This window comes from Myotis brandtii, unplaced genomic scaffold (genome assembly GCF_000412655.1).
Source record: "Myotis brandtii unplaced genomic scaffold, ASM41265v1 scaffold655, whole genome shotgun sequence".
In the NCBI taxonomy this organism is placed as follows: domain Eukaryota; kingdom Metazoa; phylum Chordata; class Mammalia; order Chiroptera; family Vespertilionidae; genus Myotis; species Myotis brandtii.
Window position 1 is genome coordinate 1,298,704 of NW_005370542.1, and position 22,174 is coordinate 1,320,877.

Sequence of the window (22,174 nt, forward strand, 5' to 3'; positions counted from 1 at the left end):
GCCTCCAGACAAAAGCAACTCGGGGCGCCCCGCAGGCAGCCCGGAGCACGTTGTCGGCCGCTTCTTCTTTGATCGGTGGCTCCACGCACTCGGCCCCGGGCAATGTCAAGTTCCCCAGCTTCCCCCCGCAGCCTATGGCAAGTCGGGAGCGGGGAAGCAGGACCGCCTGGCTCTGATTTCAAATCAGGGCTCAGGGCCGTCGGAGGCGGGCGGCGGGGGCCCCCCCTGAGGAGCCGGGCCAATCAGGAGGGAGGGGTGGACCCTGGGAGCCACAGAGGCCGCCTCCGCCAGGATTAGAGAACCAGCGGGATTTCAAGGACTGGAAGCAGCTGGAAGCATGGCCCGGAGCCCCCCACGCAGAAGATGAGTTCCATCCTGATCTCACAGCTGAGCAAAGCTTCACTCGCTTAGGACCTGAAGGCCTTGCCTTTAAGACAGAGGTTCTCAACCTGTGGGTCGCGACCCCTTTGGGGGTCGAACGACCCTTCACAGGGGTTGCCTAAGACCATCGGAAAACACATATAGAATTACATATTGTTTTTGTGATGAATCACTATGCTTTCATGATGTTCCATTTGTAAATGAAAATACATCCTGCCTATCAGCTATTTACATTACGATTCATAACAGTAGCAGCATTACAGTGATGAAGTAGCCACGAAAAGAATTTTATGGTTGGGGGTCACCACAACATGAGGAACTGTATTCAAGGGTCGCGGCCTTAGGAAGGTTGAGAACCGCTGCTTTAAGAGCTCCCTAAGAACACACAGCATTTGGAACAGGCAGGACGCTTTCAGACCGGAAAGCGCAACCCTCAGGACCCAATCCTATTGCACCTGAAGTCCTGCCTTTGCAGAGACCCGGGAGGAAAGCAAATGGTTAGGCTGTACACCTGAGCTGAAATCAGCCATCAAGGGAGGAGGGTGTCGCCTGCCTCGTTTCCAGAGCGATGAACTGTATATACATCCAGGACAGTGGTTCTCAGCCTTGGCTGCACATGAGAATCACCTGGGAATCTTTTTAAAATCCTGATTTCTGGGCCTCATCCTCCGGAAATTTTGTTTCTTTGTTACTCATGTTGTGGCCTCACCCCATCACAAAGAAACAGAATTTCCGGAGGATGAGGCCCAGAAATCAGGATTTTCAAAAGATTCCCAGGTGATTCTCATGTGCAGCCAAGGCTGAGAACCACTGGGCTAGGAAACATCTTAAAGCAACGTGCACACGAACCTGTTGAAACGCAGCAAATGAACAGGAATCTTTTTCTACTGAGGACCCGAGGCATAATTTTAGGTCATAAAATTGTTATGAGTAAAATAAACACTGATGTTTGGTTAAGACAAACTATCACCTCCCTGCAGGGCTGATCTGGAGAACTGAACGCTGTCTCAGCCAGAACAGGAGGAAAGCTAAGTCACTGGCCGCTTAGAAACCTAAGCCCAGACTTCAAAAGAACTTCCCGAGTTTGCTTTCTGAGCTCCATCTAAACAATAACTTTATTCAACTCTTAGCCGATATGATTTCAATGCAAATCTAACGTTCGCATTTCAAAAAAGTGCAAGCAGAGCCCTGACGCCTTGTGGCGTGTTTTCCCCCAAAGAAGTGGCCAACATGTTGTGAGAATAGCTCAATCAATATTGTAAAATGTTTGGTATCAGAGAGAAAAAACCACCTTAGCGAATCAGGAATTGGCAGCTTCAGAGTGCCCGCTGCATGGGGTCAATAGGTGGGAGCTCTGACCAGGTCTATGACAAACGGGCAGCCGCATAGTGGGGCCTGGAGGGCCATCACCTCCTCCCCGCCCCCACCTGTCGCAAGCTGACTCCAGCCCTCTTCTGGTACAGTGGGGCCTTGACTTACGAGTTTAATTCGTTCCGAGACCAAGCTCGTTAAGGAGCTCGTTAACTCAAATTACTCTATCAACTCAATGCAAAAAATCGGCTGACAGCTGGTATCTCAAAAAACTCGTTAGTCGGGACACTCGTAAGTCAAGGCCCCACTGTACTTACTTCGGACCTCTTCACTCTGACCTAGGCCAGGGTTTCTCCGCCTCAGCACTATTGACATTTAGGGGTCAGATCACTGTCTGTGGTTGCGGTTGTGCTGTGCTGGAGTTGAATCTCCAGGCACATCTATTTATTACCTTATCAATAGAAGCTTCTTCACACTGCATTTGCCTTCTGCTGTCATCACCTCAAAGGTAACTATGAGCTGGATTGCCACCTGCAATTACTGTGCCCTTTCCAAGTTTCCTCCATTTTTCTTGTCCTGTGGCCCACTCCCCACCATACTACAAGGTCAAATGTCACCACTCTTGTGGTTTCCTCAAATGCCGCAGGACAAATTCATCTCTTCCCTCCTCTGTGCCATAAAGCAGTTTGTAGACACCCGGCGGTGTGCTGGTAAATGTTGAACAACCAGTTCTCAAGAAGAAAAAAAAAGACAAAATCTGTTGTCGCTTTTGCCAATATCCGTGGTGTAAACTGCCTCCTTTCCCCCCAGTGAAGACACTGAACACAGAGTTGGAAAGAGCTGTGCTGAGTCAGGAGATGGAAGCACCAGCTTGAGCAAACCGTAGTACACCTCTGCTGTTTCACTTCCACACTGCCCTGTATTTTATATACAGTGGGGCCTTGACTTACGAGTGTCCCGACTAACGAGTTTTTCGAGATACGAGCCATCTCTCGGCCGATTTTTTGCTTTGAGTTGCGAGCTAAAATTCGGGTTACGAGCCAGCTTCAGATACCCCACCGCTAGTTGGCGCAGCGAACGTCACAGTGAACGCCACATCAGCCCAGCATCACGTGTCTCACTCGTTCACTTTTTGATTTGACATGCGAGTAATTTGAGTTACGAGCTCCGTCACGGAACGAATTAAACTCGTGAGTCAAGGCCCCACTGTACTGGACTCTGTCTCTCCTAGCAATCTATAAAACTCTCAAGGGCGACAATGGTGTCCTATTCACCTTAGTTCCCCCAGCCACTTTCACGGGACCTCCTGTGCGGTAGGTGCTCAACAACCACGTGTGAAAAGAAAAGGAAATGTGAAGTGCAGCTTCCCTGAGACACGGAGACCGATCAGACTGCTGCCACTGCTACATTTCAAACGGGAAAAGAATCTGTTGGAAAATTAGACTAAGGCTAACTTCTTACCAGCATCTACTACAGCGGTTCTCAACCTGTGGGTCGTGACCCCTTTGGGGGTTGAACGACCCTTTCACAGGGGTCGCCTAAGACCATCGGAAAACACATAGATAATTACATATTGTTTTTGTGATTCATCACTATGCTTTCATGATGTTCAATTTGTAACCATGAAATTGGGGGTCACCACAACATGAGGAGCTGTATTAAAGGGCCGCGGCATTAGGAAGGTTGAGACCACTGGTCTAGTACGTCTATTCTGTACATGAGAACAATAAGCATAATGCCATCTTGCATCCTAACACTCCCATATGAGCCATATCCAGGTGAGAGTAAAAGAGATCAGCCTTCTAGAACAGAACCTCAGTTTCACGGACATACTTGTGAGACAGTATATTTGCTATGTTTTTATATGAAGGCATCACACACTTTTGTGTCTACATATTATACAGCTTATCAGCTATAGATTACAAGCTCTCTAGGAGGAATATATATGATCATCTCCGGTGGGCATACGAAAGGGTATTTCCTCTGGAAAAAGGTAGTGAATGATGATGGTTATCTCTACCATCTTCTCATAATACATAAGGAAAAAATGCTAATGGTAATGTCCCTAGAAAACACCACACAGGAGTACCTACTATGAGCCAAGCCTTTCGCCAGGCACCTCATAAATGTGCACCTTTTAATCTCCACCAAAATACCACAAGTGAACATTACAACTGTCAGGCTAACATGAACAGAATGGAGCATTTACGCCAAGTAGATAAACCAAGGTTTTGTTATTAGAAATTGCTGTACCAGGAATCAAACTTAGTGTTTGGGATTTTTATTGTAAAATAAGCTGTACCCAGAAATCATGCAGTAAACTCCTCAGAAAAATAAACAGTGTAAATAAACGAAGTCCTTTTCATTTACAAATAAATAGAATTTAAAAATATTTCTAATGAAATAAATGGTCCTGGTGGGGTGTCCATTAAACCCACTTATTGGAAGCAGAGTAAACAAATTCACCAAAGGAAGGGATTTCTGTTTCCCAGTCTGTGATTAACAGCATTTGCAAATGTGAGCTGAAGGGATATTGTAGTCTTGACAGATCTGCTATATATATATATCTCCCAGATGATAAACCTGTGAGGTTCTGTGCAAGTTTGGTTATAAACAGACCTCCACAACGAATACAACATAGGTCTCTGGGCAGGTGGTCCTGGCCAGGCTCTACTGAACATGGACGGACACCTTAGGGGACAACTAGCAGTACCTGTGTCACGTCTCGGTGTTCGAGTAGTTCCACACATCTGGAAGTAGTGTTTATATAAAGATAAAAACGGTATCAGATTCTTCATATAGTTTATTGAAATATGTGTCAGGACACGTCATCACAATCATTGAAGTTGCCTACTCAGCCACCTGAACGGTGCGCCTGGTGCAAGTGTACGGTCCTTTGGGGGCTATGAAAAGCGTACGTTGATTCTCCTTAAGAGGTCCCAGAAACCCAGTTGTTTATACGTATGGTGGCAGAGGAAAATTTGAGGAAGATTGTATTTGAGGTGATCAGTGAAGGTAATTTAAGTTGACAACAATACCAAGTCCCTGTTTAGAAAAGAAAGACAATCCCACATATAATTTTCATAGGATGTCACAAAAAAGAAACACGTTTCTACTCACTGAGTATAAGTACTCATTAAGTTAGTTTTTTCCCCCAGTTTGTTAATGAAAGCAACGTGGCATACCAGAGGCAGGGATGGCAAATATCATTTGGAGTCCATTTTCAGTGTGGATGTGGCCAGTAAACTAGCCGATAGACCGACCGCAGATAAACCAATTGACATCTCTAAGCCTAAGATTTCTCAGTGGACAGTTGGGCAAATGATGATCATTTAAAAACGTCTGTTAGTAGAAGGCTCTCTTCTTTATAAATAATGAATTTTTTATTATGTGATTCTTAACTACAACACTGCAAGGTAGGAGCTATAAAAACTGAGATTAAAAATTTTTAACTAACAATTCTATACTAAGTTCTACTATGCATCAAATGTCAGAGTAGAGTGCGATTGTTTTTATACAAAGACTCAAAGTTTTTTAATCCCATGTACTCTTTCTTTGGAATACACTCAAAGATGTGTTTTAGCAAAAGGAGGAAATTAAATGAAAAAGTATAAGTCAATGAGGCTCAGAAAATAGGGAAACCAACATACAGAGAAGCAAAGCAAGTCCAAGAAAAGCCCTGGTCTAAATTGTAGTAGAAAAATGGAGGACTCCTGGAGTTAGGTCTCCAGAGGGGGAAATGATATTGAGAGAATACATTTGAGGATGAACAGATATACATAAACATAAGCAAAAGGTGAGGCTATAATTAACTCCAGGAAAAACAAAGGAATGCACAAAAATGGAAGCACAGTCTTTAGATTGGCAGTGATCTCTGGTATAGATATTGTGGCAGAGACTGCCGGTAGCCAATCTAAATTCATCTTCCCCTTATTTCTTTTTATCAGAACTTTAATTTATTTTGGGACAGATATATGCCCAGCTCAAGAACATTTCCCAGACTCCCCTGCAGTTATGGGCGATCATGTGAAACTATTATGGCACATGGAGTTTTAATAGAAGCTGTGTGTAGGGCTCCTGGGTAAACTCCTAAAAAAGACACAATATGGTTTGTCCTTTGCCCTCCCTGGATTTCACACCAGGAATATGGTTGCAATGCCTGACGGACTGGGGCCATTCTGTAACCATTAGAAGGATAGAATAAGTGGCAAAGCTGGACAACAGAAAAGAAAGAAGGACTCTTGATTCCTGATGACACTATAGAGCTTCTAAATGAGCCCTAAAATCTATGTTCTATGAGAAGAATAAACTGCTAATTTGTTTGAGCCAATGTTTTGAAATTTGTGTTACTAGATGAACACATTCCTAACTGATAAAATTATATTGGAAGGATGTGGGATGAAGATGAGGGAAGATAGCATAAAATAGGTAAGTTCTTTTTGATCATATGTAGGATGATCATAGGAACACGGCAAAAGCAGTCATAGGAGGGAATTCATAGGAATACAGGCCTATCTCAAGAAATGAGAAAAATCTACAACAACAACAAACAACCAATCTAATCTTACACCTAAAGGAATTAGAAAAAGAACAACAAACAAAGCTCAAAGTGAGTAGAAGGAAGGAAAGAATAAAGATCAAAGTGGAAATAAACAACAGAATCTAAACAAACAATATAAAAGATCAACATAACCAAGACCTGGTTCTTTGAAAAGATAAACAAGATCAATGAACCTTTAGCCAGACTCATCAAGAAACAAAGAGAGAAGACCCAAATACATAAAATCAGAAATGAAAGAGAGAAGTGACAATTGAGACCACAGAAATACTAAGGATTATAAGAAAATATTAGAAAAAATTATATGCCAACAATTTGGGCAATCTGGAAGAAATCGATAAATTCCTAGAAACATAACTCTTCCAAGACTGAATCAAGAAGAAACAGAAAATCTGAATAGACCGATTACTACCAATGAAATCAAATCAATAATAAAAAAATTCCCAACAAACAAAAGTCCTGAACCAGATGGCTTCACAGGTGAATTTCATCAAACATTTAAAGAAAATTAACAACTATCCTTCTTAAACTATTCCAAAGCATTCAAGAGGAAGGGTGGCTCCCAAACTCCCATTACAAGGCCACATCAATTATCCCGATTCCAAAACCAAAGGAAAATTGTAGGACAACATCCCTGATGAACATAGATGCAAAAAGTCCTCAACAAAGTATTAGCAAACTGAATTCAGCAATATATTAAAAAGATCAGATACAATGATCATATGGGATTTATTCCTGGGATTCACAAATCAATTAGTGTGATAAACCACATAAACAAAATGAAGGATAAAAATAATATGATCATATTAATAGATGCAGGAAAAGCATTTGGCAAAATCCAGCACCCATTTATGATAAAAAACTCTCAGCAAAGTGGGAATACAGGAAGCATACGTGAACATAATAAAAGCTCTCTCTATATGACAAACTCACAGCAAACATCATCCTAAACAGGAAAAAGCTAAAAGCATTTTCCTTAAGAACAGGAACAAGACAGGGTCCTTGTCTACCTTCACCACTCTTATTCAACAAAGAATTGGAAGTCCGCCCTAACCGGTTTGGCTCAGTGAATAGAGCGTCGGCCTGCAGACTCAAAGGTCCCAGGTTCGATTCCGGTCAAGGGCATGTACCTGGGTTGCGGGCACATCCCCAGTAGGAGATGTGCAGGAGACAGCTGATCGATGTTTCTCTCTCATCGATGTTTCTAACTCTCTATCTCTCTCCCTTCCTCTCTGTAAAAAAATCAATAAAATATATTTTTTTAAAAAAGAATTGGAAGTCCTAGCCACAGCAATCATACAAAAAAAAAGATATGCAAATTGGAAAGGAAGAAGTAAACCTGTCATTATTTGCAGATACTATATATAAAGAACCCTAAAGATTCCACCAAAAATACTAGAAGTAATCAATTAATTCAGTAAATTAGGATTCAAGTTTAATATTCAGACATTGGTTACATTTTTATACAGCAATAATAAACTGTCAGACACAGTAAGAAAACAATTCCATTTACAATTGCATAAAAAAAATACCTAGGGTTTAAAGTTAACCAAGGAGGTAAAAGACCTGTACTTAGAAAATTCACTGAAGAAAGAAATTGAAGATACAAATAAATGGAAGCATAAATTGTACTCATGGATAGAAAGAATTAACATTATTAAAATGTCCATACTACCCAAAGTAATCTAAAGATTCAATGAAATCCCTACCAAAATTCCAATGGCATTTTTCACTGAACTAGAAGAAATAATCCTCACATTTGTCTAAGGAACAACAAAAGAACCTGAAGAGGCACAGCTATCTTGAGAAAGAAGAACAAAGTTGGAGTGATCATGCTACCTGATATCAAGCTATATCAAGATATATTACTATACCCTTATAGTAATCAGAACATCCTGGTACTGGCATAAAAAGACATGTAGATCAATGAACAGAACAGAAATAAACCTATGCCTATATGGTCAATTAATATATGACAAAGGAGGCAAGAACATAAAATGGAGTGAAGACAGTCTATTCAATAAATGGTGTTGGGAAAATTGAACAGATACATGCAAAAAAATGTAACCTTGTTACAATATATAAGAATAAACTGAAAATGAATTCAAGACTTAAATGTAAGACTCGTAACCATAAAACTCTAAGAAAAAAACATAAGCAATAAACTCTGATATCACTCTTTTATAATTTTTTTATTTTTATTGATTTCAAACAGGAAGGGAGAGGGAGAGAGAGATAGAAACATCAATGATGAGAGAGATCATTGATTGGCTGCCTCCTGCACACTCCCTACTGGGGATGTGCCCACAACCAAGGTACATGCCCTTGACTGGAATCGAACCCAGGACCCTTCACTCTGCAGGCTGATGCTCTATCCACTGAGCCAAACCGGCTAGGGCATGACATCACTCTTAATAATATTTTTTCTGATATATCTCCTCAGGCAAGAGAAACAAAACAAAAAACAAACAAATGGGATTATATCAAACTAAAAATTTTGCACAGCAAAGGAAATCATCAACAAAATGAAAAGATAACCTGCTGAATGAAAGAAGGTAAAATTTGTGAGAACCCATACTACTCAACACTAAAAAACAAACCCCAAACAATCATATTTAAAAATGGCCAGAAGACCTGAATAGACACTTCTCTAAAGATGATATATAGATGGCCCATAGACACATGAAAAGATGCTCAATCTCACTATTCATTAGAGAAATACAAACTAAAATTATAATGAGACATCACCTCACACCTGTCAGAATGGCTATCATCAATAAATTAACAAACAAGTGTTGGTGAAGATGTGGAGAAAAGGGAACCCTAGTGCACTGTTGGTAGGATTACAAAATGGCACAGCCATTATGGAAAATAGCATAGAGGTTCCTCAAAAAATTAAAAATAGACCTATTTTATGACCCAGCAATTACAGTTATGGGTATTTATCAGAAGAAATCCAAAGCACTAATTCAAAAAGATATATGCAGCGTTATTTACAATAGCTAAGATGTGGAAGCAACCCAAGTGCCCATCAATAAACAAGTGGACAAAAGTGGTGGTACATATATATATAATGGAATATTACTCAGCCATCAAAAATGAAATTTTACCATTTTCAACAACATGGTGGACTTAGAGGGTATTATGCTAAGTGAAATAAGTCAGATAGAGAAAGTCAGATACCACATGATTTCACTTATCTGTGGAATCTAAAGAACAAAACAAATGAACAAACAAAACAGAAACTCATAGATACAGAGAAAAATGGAGTTGCTAGTTTGAAGGGGTCTTGGGGGGCTAATAAAGGTGAAGGGGTTAAGAAGTACAAATTGGTAATTATAAAATAGTCACAGGGATGTAAAGTACAGAATAAAAAATATAGTCAATAATATTGTAATAACTATGTATGGTGCCAGGTGGGTACTAGAATTATAGGGGAGAATCCTTTCCTAAATTATATAGTTGTTTAACCACTATGCTGTACATCTGAAACAAAAATAATAATAATTATGTTGAATGGCTAGTGTAATTGAAAGTAAAATAAAGTTAAAAACAATACAATTTAAATTTATTTAAAATAAAATATATGCACTGGTTATGAAATCAACTTCTCATCCTTAAACCCACTTCCTGTAAACTTGTAGTATTTTATGATTACCTGGCCCACAGTTGACCAGAGTCAGGATAGAGAAGTTACATGCCTGATGGTCCATTCTAAACCCCAGTGCAATGTCACTGTGTCATGAACAAATGATGTGATTGGCATTGCCTCTTCCCCATCACAGATTTAATTTGCTAAGTTTATGACTGATTTGCCATGTGTAGTGAGAAATAATTATTAGACAGTCCTAATCCAAAAATTCTACAATCTAGATGCCTTAATAATTCGTTAGACTAATCAAAGACTCCATTTTCTTCTTATTCCTAATTGGCATTATTCTTGATTTAAATTCTTTTGTGTGCATGGGTTTCAGTATAGTTAGGAATAGCTGGTTACTGTTCTTCATATTATTACCATTTTACTTCTTATCCTTATTCTTTTATCTTTCTTACTCTTCTTATATATGAAAGGATTAGCCTCTCAAACATTTAATATTTTAATGCCCAAAGCTGACTTCTAAATTCATCTTAGAGATTAAAATCTTAGATTCTGTGAGTCAGATATCAGCTTTTATATGTTAGAAATAAGCAAGTCAGATTGGTTCATTTATAATCACATGGACAGAAGGTGAAGAGAAATTTTAATCAAAACAAGCTTTGAACAGGATTTGCACTCCTTGCTGTAAAATGATAATGCTTTATCCTTTAGCTCGGTCCTTCTCAAACACGCAGAAAGATTGCTGACATGGCTGTGTTTCTTTTCTGATTGGTAAAAACACTCTCCCACTTCATGCATAATATCTATACTTGGACATAAGATGGTGGTAAAGATAAAAAGTATTTCAGAATTAAGGTTTATATGTCTCTTTCCTTTACTAGACACAAGTCAGGGTGTTTTATACTTTCTTAATAGTCAAGGAAATAATATTTGCCTTTATTTCCTTATAACTAGAGGGCTCATCATGAGCTTTTCCTCTGCTGGGAGCCACTATGGAAATTCACACATACTGAGCGAGGCTTTCCTGTACTGTTCTCCTGGTGCAAGATGCGAGATAAATATAATGAGTCCTGGCAAAGAAAAAAATGCAAACATTGAATATCAGTGCCTTAGCTTCCTCCATGTTCGTTAAAGAGCTCTAAATGTCTGAGAAACTGCATTCAAATGAGGCTTCATTTTATTTCTCCTTTAATTTATTAATTTACAAAAGAAAGGGCTTGTATTTCCTCTGTAGTTTATTTAATAAGTAGTTCTGCTGTTTAAAATGATTTTAATGAGTGATTTAAATAACATCATACAATGAACAATATCACTGTATTCTTATTCATAGTCTTGTCTATGTTGTATCAAAAAGCCCTACTAATATTTCTCCTAAACTGTATCCACTTGGGGAAAATATACTCTTGTTATGGTGACCTTTATAAATCAACCAATTGGTGATACTTACCTTCAACTGGACAAAGTAATGTAACCCAATTAAAGCAATTCAAAACCAGATGATACACCACACCCTGAGAGGTCTAACTTAGTTCAAGCTTAAATAAAAAAGTGGATAGATACCTGCACTAGAGAGATGTGCTATTTAATAAAATAAAACCCAACAGGAGGTATCTGTGCTGCATGGGATGGGAAGATATGAGAGGAATCCCATATCCTTCATGGACCAGTTATGCATTAGGCCATCTTGAAGATGTAGCAAGTTCATGGTTTGTCTAGTATACCAGGAAGTGTAACTTTCCGACTCCAATGCCCGTGCTCCTTTTAGCACGTGGTGCTGTCACTCTCATCCAGATGCAGTTCTCTTTTGGAAAGAAGCATCAAGACCCAGCACACTCGTCCTGACATGTTTGGCTCAGTGGATAGAGCGTCGGCCTGCAGATTCAAGGGTCCCAGGTTCGATTCCGGTCAAGGGCATGTACCTTGGTTGCAGACACATCCCCAGTAGGGAGTGTGCAGGAGGCAGCTGATTGATGTTTCTCTCTCATGGATGTTTCTAACTCTCTATCCCTCTCCCTTCTTCTCTGTAAGAAATCAATAAAATATACTAAAAAAAACAAAAAACCAGCACACTCATGACTCGCCACAACGCCCTCTCAGCCCCTGGGCCCTGCTCACTCAGGGCTCTTTGGGATTTATCACTCAGGTTCTGAGTTGGTTCTGAAACCCCCAACCTCAATCTACTTCCCAAAGTATCTCACACTGCACCTTCAAGATAAACCAGGCCTTTCCCATTACATTTGAAAACAAACTGAAGCACTTTAATGCTGTTTATTTGCCTTCAATGGTTCTCCAAATTTGGTTTGTGTTCATCTGATCATCTGTAGGTGGGGGAAACACACACATATGCCGATTGATGGGGTCATCCTCATGAAAAGAGGCATCACCGTTGTGCTAAGTAGGAAAGGATGTGTATTTTAGGGCTATTTCTTTAGGATTGTGAATGAGGGTTCCCTTCTCCATTCAGAATTTCTGAATGGCTTTACCAATGGAATACATTTCTGTGATTCGTTTCCAGTTAGAAATGCAGCCTATGGAGGGTTCCTCCTTACTCCCAGCTAATTGGTGAATCAGTGATTTAGTCACTGATCTCATTAACAACATACAGGTATTTGTAGATCTCTATGAATTGATTTTCATCACTTCCAGAGCACCCAAAGATCTCAAGTGTAAAGACAAGTGTCTCCTATAAGCAAAAGAGGCTTAGGAGTTCTCATGCCTTAACTTCATGCTAACCAAGATGTGGTGGTATACCTTTCTCATGCTGGAATGGGTATTCACTTATTCAATAAGTATTTATTGCGAGCTTACTATGTGCCATGCATTGCCAGGGGTTTCCATCATGAGCATACCTTCTGGGAGAGATAGACAAACAAATGAACAAGTAAATACAAAGTGGGTCGGATGATGAGGGGGTAGGGAGTGCTGGGGAGGGTAGGGAAGTTGGTATATTATGGGGTGACATTGCAGCAGAGTTCTAAGGAAGTGAGTAAGCAAGACTTTCAGCTATGGCAATGGATAGGGCAGAGTTATCCAGGCAGAGGGAACAATAATTGCAGAAGCTCTAGGGCCAGAGAGCAAAATGCCTATGAGTGAGTAAGGGCGACAGCAGTAGGAGCTGGGGTCTCAGGAATGTGTGTGTGTGTGTGTGTGTGTGTGTGTGTGTGTGTGTGTGTGTGTGTGTGTGTTTGCAGGTCATGTAGGGTCTATTAGATCACTGAAAGAGTTTTGGGTATTGGTCAGAGTTAGGTGGGGGAGACTCGAAGGCTTTGAAGACACAAAATGAAAACAACCAATTGAATTTCTAAAGTTAATTGTAGCTGCTGAGTGGAGATGTAACCACACAGGAACTCCATTTCTTTAACATGACCCTTTCTTCTTTCTGCCCATCCACTCTCTCCCTTAATCATTAAGCGCTTATGACATTAGATTCTGGTCAGCATCCAACTATCTTAGGAACAAAGCCTCAGGTCTTTGACCACAGAAACAGAATTTCACTCAGACTAAAGATAACATCTTGACTTCAGTTGTGTTTCAATCCCAGGCCCATGAAAGCTGGCCTACCCTACAGACCATATACTCAGCAAACCAGACAGAGCAATGCCTTGTCTGACATCAGGATCTGACACAATGATTAACTACTCCCTATCCTGGCCCCAACCAATCAGTAAAGCCACAACCCCAACTCCTTTAGCCACCATGACTAAAGATGTTTCCCCTATATAACCCATCCCCTGGAAGCCATCAGGGAGCCAGGTCTTTGAGCACGAGCTCACCTGTGACTCCAGGTGTGACACCATTTCCTTGGAAATGAAGCTTGCCCGGCCGGTATGGCTCAGTGGTTGAGTGTTCGACCTATGTACCAGAAGGTCATAGTTCCATTCCCGGTCAGGGCACATGTCCAAGTTGTGGGTTCGATCCCCAGTGTGGGGCCTTCAGGAGGCAGCCAATCAATGATTCTCTCCCATCATTGATGTTTCTATCACTCTCCCTCTCCCTTCCTCTCTGAAATCAATAGAAATATGTTTTAAAAAATGAACCTTTACTTTCTTGGCTGCAAACTCCTGTTTGCATTTGCTTGGGTTTTGATGTGCAGGCAAAAGGACCCCTTTAGTTCAGCAACAGAGAGCAGCCTGTTGGGCAGAAGGAAGGTTGCTGAGAAGGCTGTTTTGGTCAACCAGGTAAGAGATGGTGTTGGGTTGGGACAGGGGTGGCAGTGGAGGTGAGGAGACTTAGGTAGATTGTGGGTATATGGTGATGGTAGGGCCAATGTGATTTGCTGATAGAGTGAATATGTCAGATAAAGAGAGGAGGCTCAGATGATTTCCAAGTTCTTTGCTGGAATCGCTGAAAAAATGGAGTCCCCATTTACTGAGATGGGGACAACTTTACGGGGAGCTCTTAGCAGGAGGGGGCCACCTCCCTGCCTCAGTCTCCTGTGGGAGTTGTCGCAGACATTATAAAATCATCCAGATTAAAAGAAGGTCCAGCCCTGACCTGTTTGGCTCAGTGGATAGAGCGTCGGTCCGCGGACTGAAGGGTCCCAGGTTTGATTCCGGTCAAGGGCATGTACCTTGGTTGCGGGCACGTCCCCGGGGGGGGGGGGGGGGGGGTGTGCAGGAGGCAGCTGATCAATGTTTCTAACTCTCTATCCCTCTCCCTTCCTCTCTGTAAAAAATCAATAAAATATTTTTTTTTTAAAAAGAAGAAGAAGGTCCAGGGATATGTTTATACTCTACGTGGAAAAAAACATTGGCCATAAATACTTGATTTATTAATCCCAATCAATGCAGTATAGCACCGTGACTAGGAGTACCGATTCCAAAACCAGCCTGAATCCAAATAGCAAATTAGTCACTTAGCAACTGTGTGAAATGGCTTATCTGCTTATTCTCCCTCAGTTATTGTGTTTTGAATCCAGCGATTTGTTTTAAAATATCATTTAACAGTGACTGAGTGCTTACTAGATGCCAGACACTGGTGAGCACGTTAATTCTCCTTTACCCCTATGACAGTGGTTCTCAACCTTCTGGCCCTTTAAATACAGTTCCTCATGTTGTGACCCAACCATAAAATTATTTTCGTTGCTACTTCATAACTGTCATGTTGCTACTGTTCTGAATCGTCATGTAAATATCTGATATGTAGGATGGTCTTAGGCGACCCCTGTGAAAGGGTCGTTCGACCCCCAAAGGGGTCGCGACCCACAGGTTGAGAACCGCTGCCCTATGAGCATATTATTATCTCCATTTTCTAGGGGAGAAAACTGAGGCACAGAGGCGATGAGACTTGCTAAGCTCACTAAACTAGAGGGTTACCGATTGTGGTTTGTGCATTCAGGATGACTGGCCCCTGAAAACATGCTCTTAACCACAGAACTAAGAGGACCCAGCACACAGTAAATGCTCAAAAATCATAACCTGCACTCTGGTCAGGTAACTACTCAAACAATCAAAACATCCCATGGTTGTTTGTATGTGTTTCTGTAACTTCACTTGTCATCATGACATGACCCGATTTCCACCCCGGCCTCACTTTCTCCAGCTCTATTTGGGGTGAAGAGCCTGTGTTCTTCCTGCCATGGAACGCACAGATAGGGTGAAGGCTTTGCTGAGAAAATCAGCACAAAGCATTCATCATGTTAAAGTTCCCTTTCAAAAATGCCCAAGGCATGGGCGTCCTACAGAGTCATAAAACACGTGATAAGCATGCAACTGTTGGCTTCTCACTTTCATTAATGACCTTTAAGGCTGTGACTTTGCTGTGTGTTCCGCATATGAAACAGGAACCAAGCGCTCAGACACCCTGGCCAGCAGCTCCAGGCTTTGTCCTCCACCGCAATCTTGAAGGTCTCGCCTCGACCCAAAGTGCTTACAGATGGGACTGTCCTGAGCCTCTGCCCGGCTATTTCTTCCAATTATAGTCATATTGTCTGGCCTAACGAGTTTCTAAAGCGAGTTTTCATTTCATTTAGGGCATGTTTCCAGATGTGTTTTTAATTAATCAGTGTAGTAATAAAAGATAACGTGACCCCGAAGCTCGTGGCCAACACATTCCATAACCAAATGTAGTATGTTAATGCTCATGTATCTAAAGAACTGACAGTGGACGGTGTCATACCTATTTTTTCTTGTTATGTATCTCCAGCAAGATGCTGAAACTCTGTGAGCTTCAGTTTCCTTATTTGTACAATGAAAGCATTCGTTGCTTCGTCTGCCCATTGAAATCACTTGGAGGGGATTTAAAATATACTGGTGTCTGGGTCTCACCCACAGAGACTCTGGTTGAATTGATCTGGGCTGGGCCTTGGCAGGGAGAGTTTTGCAAAGCTCGCCTATGGAATGAAAATGAGCAGCCAAGATTGAGAAGAGGTCAGTCTAGCTCACTGGATCTCAAATTGGAGCATCAGAATCCCCTGGAGGGCTTGTTAAAACAAAATTACTGGGCCCCACCTTAGAGTTTCTGAGTCAGCAGGTCTGGGGTGGGGCCTGGAAATTTGCATTTCTGACAAATTCCCAGGTGGGGCTGAGCTGCTGGTCTCTGAACCACCTGTCTGGATCAGAGGTCAGCAAACTCGGGCCCTCAGGCCAAATTCTGCCCACCACCCGGAGACCACACCTGAGAATGACTCTTAACATTTTCAAATGGTTGAAAAAAAATCCAAAGAATTCTATTTCGTATCATGTGAAAAGTTTATGACATTTCCCTGTCCATAAATAAAGTTTTATTGGAAAGCAGCCACACCCACTCAGCCAGTCCTGACTGACACTAGCTAATACAAGCTTCAAGCTTGATGTGTTTAACTCCTGAAGTGGCTCAGAATATGCCACCTCAAAAGATGCCACTTTGACATCAGGATTATTTTGAGCTTAAGGCAACTGAGAACCAACAGACTCAAGAAGAAGAGTTCTCTGCCTTTCTCTTATCTGCCTAAAATCAGGGCATAAATTTCCCTTTGAAGAAAGTGCCTCCCATACCAGGGACAGAAGAGTGACTCTTTTTAAAAAAAATATATTTTATTGATTCTTTACAGAGAGGAAGGAAGAGGGATAGAGAGTTAGAAGCATCAATGAGAGAGAAACATCGATTAGCTGCCTCCTGCACACCTCCCACTGGGGATGTGCCTGCAACCAAGGTACATGCCCTTGACCGGAATCGAACCTGGGACCATTCAGTCCACAGGCTGACTCTCTATCCACTGAGCCAAACCAGTCAGGGCGGAAGAGTGACTCTTATCATGGAAGATGGGGTGTCAGCACTAAGGTGAACTTGCATAGACAGACCTTACTAAGGGAGCCCTTACCTTCTGTCAGTTCCTCCACAGATCTCCTGGTCACTTCCCTACATTGTGTCTCCCATGAAGCCCAGACCGTCTTTTCTTTGTGAAAAGGGCAGATAAGTCCTGGAGTCTAACACTACAGCTTCTTTGAGTTTCACCCCTTCTCTGTGAACTCCTGTGCACATAACTACTTTTAAAATTGGGTGCCTTTTATCCTGTCAATCTGGCTTTGGTTAGTTTAATTTACAGGCCCCAGTGACTAAACCTAAGAGCGTAGACATAAGATTTTCTTTCCTGACACTCCTTACCCAAGAGATGGGGAAAGTTGAGATTTGCAGGCTCTTCCGTTCAGTGACTTTCAACCTGTGTGCCCTGTCCTTTACCTCAGTTAGTCCCTGGATCCTATAAAGCCCGACTCCTGGTTCTCCCCTGCGCCCATGTCATCTAACATGACCCAATGAAGGGCCATTCCATGGGAGAGAGTTTCTTGGAGACAGGATGACTTAGATCAGGTCACCTCACAAGACAAGGACTGTGGACTTTTACACGATCCCATGTCCTGTCTGATAACAGACACCCTCGAAGTGACCGTCAAAGATCCACGTGCAGCAAAAACCTCAGGATAATAAATAAGCACTGCGTATGCTATGGAAGGAGCTTTCTGAGAAAATGGTGGAGAGAAAGAGGAGGGCTGGGACTTCTTCTTAAATATCTGAAGCCCAAAGGTATTTCATGGTATTTCAATTACTGTCTCGTTAGTAAACACACTTTGGCGATAAAGAAGGCATGAAATCCCAGTTACTGGGAAGAAACACATAAACTGCAAAGACTTCTTAAAAGCTGCCACTTCCATCCTGGCCGGTGTGGCTCAGTTGGTTGGGCGTCAGCCCGTGCACTGAAGGGTCACCGGTTAGATTCCCCGGTCAGGGCTCATGCCCAGGTTTTGGGCTTGATCCCCAGTAGGAGGTGTGCCTTCCTTTCTCTCTAAAAGTCAATTTAAAATATTTTTTTTAAAGTCCCCATATCCTCCTGAATCAAACCCCTAATCAAATTTAACCCCAAGTAATGTCATTGACAGTTAACTACTACTATGGTTTTATTTCTCCTTGCTTCTTTGAAAAGATGTGTACCCTTTCAGGTAACTATTCCCCTGATAAAAAGGTTGCTATGGATACATGTTTTAAAATTTAGTGCTGGTTTTTTAAAGCCTATGCAATTTAGTGAAGCATAACTGGCCTGAGGGTTATACTAATTCAAGTGCCTATCTTTAATGCGAACAGTTTTATCTTAATACAGTCGGTCAGTGCATTTGACATGTGGTGTTCCGGAGCGGTTGGAAATGTAGTGAGGAGTTTCTTAAGGAAAAGCAAGTAAGGCAAATATCACGCAACTTACCTAACTGCAGTTGGATTAGCAGATGCTTCACTCGCCTGGAATTTGTCTGCTCTCGGCATGTTTCACAATGAGTCATGCAATGCATCTGCAAGGCGGCCAGGGCCAGGGCCACGTGATGACTTTCTGTGCCCGAGTCCCTCATCTTTGTTCAGACAGGCTGCTAATGCATCCCACAAAGCTGACCTAATATTACTTCAGTGGGTCGACTTTTTTTATTTTTTCACTTTTGGCTAGGCTCACATGTGATATTTAGGGATTCGATTGCGAGGCATACAAATTGGGAGAAAAATATACCACATGAAATCATGATGCTTTCATAAGGTATTGCTCATGGGCAAGTGACTTCCGGTTCTCTCCTGAGTTAGGGCAAGTTGAAAAGCAGAACCCACCACAGAAAAGGAATCTGGCACTTTCATGGGCATTCCACCTTTAACAAAGTATTTAGTGAAATATGGGCCAATTTACATATTATGGCTGCCACTATTTTACCTGAAAATATAAGTGACTTTGTATCCTACTTTAGTCATGAATTTATTAGGGTAAGGATCTCTACCATTATGATTACACTGGAGGTGAAATAGCAAACATTTCAAAAGATTGTTCCAGTCTGTGAATGAAACATTAGGAGTGTTTCATGTTATCTCAAGAATTTCTTTTATGAGCAAAAGAAATCTTGAAATATTTCTCTTTTACTATAAGTAAAAACTAATAAAATAGGTATTTACTTTCCTTCAAGTTCAATTGATTTTTTCCATAATCTGAAGAAAATGAAGCATATTTAAGAAGACCTACTTAAATTATACATTTTTTCAATCATACTTGGAATTTTACAAAAAATAAAAGCCTAGAAATCAAGAATTGCAGTGTTGAAATTCTCCAGATCATCTACATATTGATGGCTTTGCCTGCTACAAAACTAGTAATTGGTATTTGCCATGGGTCTAAAACTTTACATCTTTTTTTTTAAAAATATATTTTATTGATTTTTTACAGAGAGGAAGGGAGAGGGATAGAGAGTTAGAAACATCCATGAGAGAGAAACATCCATCAGCTGCCTCCTGTACACCCCCCACTGGGGATGTGCCCGCAACCAAGGTACATGCCCTTGACCGGAATCGAACCTGGGACTCTTCAGTCCACAGGCCAACGCTCTAGCCACTGAGGCAAACTGGTCAGGGCTAAAACTTCACATCTTTATGTAGTGACTTATTCTCATAGAAAGATACTCTTTAGGGTGACATATTTAACAGTAACACAGAATCAGTTGTTTTTCATGGCTGATCAATGATTACCACGATCATGCCTTTGCTTCAAAAGACTAAAAACAATTTCACATGAAGAAACTAAATCAGTGTTTAGTTGTCCAAGATTAAATACAAAATATATTACAGGCCCTGAAACCTCTTTTAATCCTTCTTACTTAATTACAGATACTCCACTTAAGTTTTTATTTGTTTTGTTAGATAAAGAGAAAGAAAGACTTAAAGAAGAAAGACAAAGATTTAAAAAAATAAAACAGTGAACAGCATGAAAGTAACTATAAAATCCTGGTAAAATGTGAAAGAATAGAAACCATGTGGAAGTAAATATTATGGAATAAAGGAGTTTTTTTAAAAAAAATCTTCAGAATTCTTTGAAAATATGTAACAGAAAAAGTGATGAAAAATTAGCAAATGCCAGTAGAAAAGTTTTGGCCAATTCTCTTTACTTAAATCAAATAGAACAAGATTAAGAGTTTAAAAATAAAAAGGAGGGCAAAATAGTATTGTGTAGTTATGTCTTCTTTCAGCACCTCCTCTTGACTCTAATCATTTACTCCAACAGCAGACCACGAGGGAACTGCACTGAGCAAGGACAATTCAAAAGAGTGGAAGCCAAATCAGTCCTTACAGGTTTCCCCATTGGGATCTGGACCCAGAGTGAAAGGAGTATGAAGGTCTCAGAGCAGCCTCTGGTGGCTGAATGTCAAAAGCTCAAAAAGTCAGAGGCCACCTTATTGGTATTCTTAAGATTTTGTGCAAATGGAAGTTACTATTTAAACAACTTCAAGGCAGTAGCTCAGAATTGACTTCGTTGGAATTAAAATTCATAAATCTCAAAGACTATCACAGATGATGTAGAGATTTGATGTTCACAAATGGGGCTATTCTAATGACAGGTAGGGTTTTCTGTGCGCTTGCTTATTAATTAAACAGTATTGAATATGAGCTCAGTACAGGGTACTGACGTCAGAGGAATGACGTTGTGAGAGACCCCCTTGGACACACCCCTTGAAGTTTCAACGATTTGAACAATTGTAACTCAACAAATGATTCCTTGTTCAAAACACAAACATGCATGAGAGGTCCGTGCATTGAAACATCTAAAGGTGAGCAAGTGGGAGTGAACCAGGAGGCTAGAAGGAAGAAGAGCTCAAAGGAGCCATGGATGTAGCCCTGCAGCCTGGAATTCACTGTGGAGCTCAGCCCAGAGAGGGGGGAAGAATCAGGTTGTGACTGGAACTCCCTTCAGAAAGGAGGAGCAAAGAGATTTGGTACAGGAGTAGGCAATACGAGCTATAGCTGAGCCCAGTGACCTGGACAGAAATGAATCACAGAGTTGCAGCCCTGCCACCACCCCTTAACCTCCAAGAGCTTGCCTCCCCTCACCCTTCATGTTGGGTTGCAGAACATATTATCTGCAATCTGAGAACTGGTACTACGGAAACACTTTTTCCCTGAGTGAAGGGTGCACTCTGCAACTAATCCTAGGGTCAGGTGGAGGTGGGGCATCTCAGAGGTTTGAGGTTGCCATTGCTGAGAGGGTGAAGCAATAAAGGAGGTAGCTGAATTCCTGCAGCTCATCCCACCCCCACACATCAAGGCTGCACTGCTGATGGCATCTTGCTGCTGGGAAATGCACTGGGATTTCACAGATTTGGGGACCCATTGCCCACAGCAGTCCCATGTGAGGTTGGTCCCCTGGGACTGGAACAACCAGATCACAGGGGAAGTGCCCACCTTCCTAGGGAACTAGGCTATTTTCCACCACCCTGCAGAGGTCTGAAAAGCCAGAGAAGTACAAGAAAGATAAAAAACAAACAAAGAAAAAACACCCTGTGATTCAACACCACATACTGGAAAAGAATAGAAAGACCTCTTTGTATTAATCTACTAGATAAGTCCACTCATATATAGATGCCTAGACAGAGAAGGAATCCATCAAACACCATGAATAACCAAAGTAACGAGACAGATCAGAAAGAAAATGAAACAATCTCCAGAAAATAAACTTAAAGACATGGAAATATGCGATTTAAATGACAGAGAGTTCAAAACTGCAGTTCTGAAAAGCCTCAAGAAGATGCAAGAAAACACAGAGAGGCAGTTTAATGAACTCAGAAACCAAACCAACAAACAAAAAAGAGTACTTTACCAAACAGGCTGACACTTTAAAAAAGAACCAAATAGAAATTTTGGAGATGATGAGCTCAATAAAAGAGATCATGAATAAGCTATCAAGTATAGGAAATAGAGCTGACCAGATGTAGGAAAGAATTAGTGATATGGAAGATAGAAATCTAGAAATGATGTAGAGGGACAAAGAGAGAGACTTAAGCATAAAAAAAGAAAGAACTCTATGAGAACTATATGACTCCATCAGAAGGAGCAATACA

At 41.2% G+C, this 22,174-nt stretch overlaps 1 protein-coding gene across 1 annotated transcript in view; it reads right to left on the reverse strand.

Annotated features, from left to right (window-relative positions):
* The window catches only part of MID1 (midline 1), a 351,369-nt gene that overhangs the window by 162,591 nt on the left and 166,604 nt on the right, over positions 1–22,174 (reverse strand). The window lies entirely within an intron of this gene.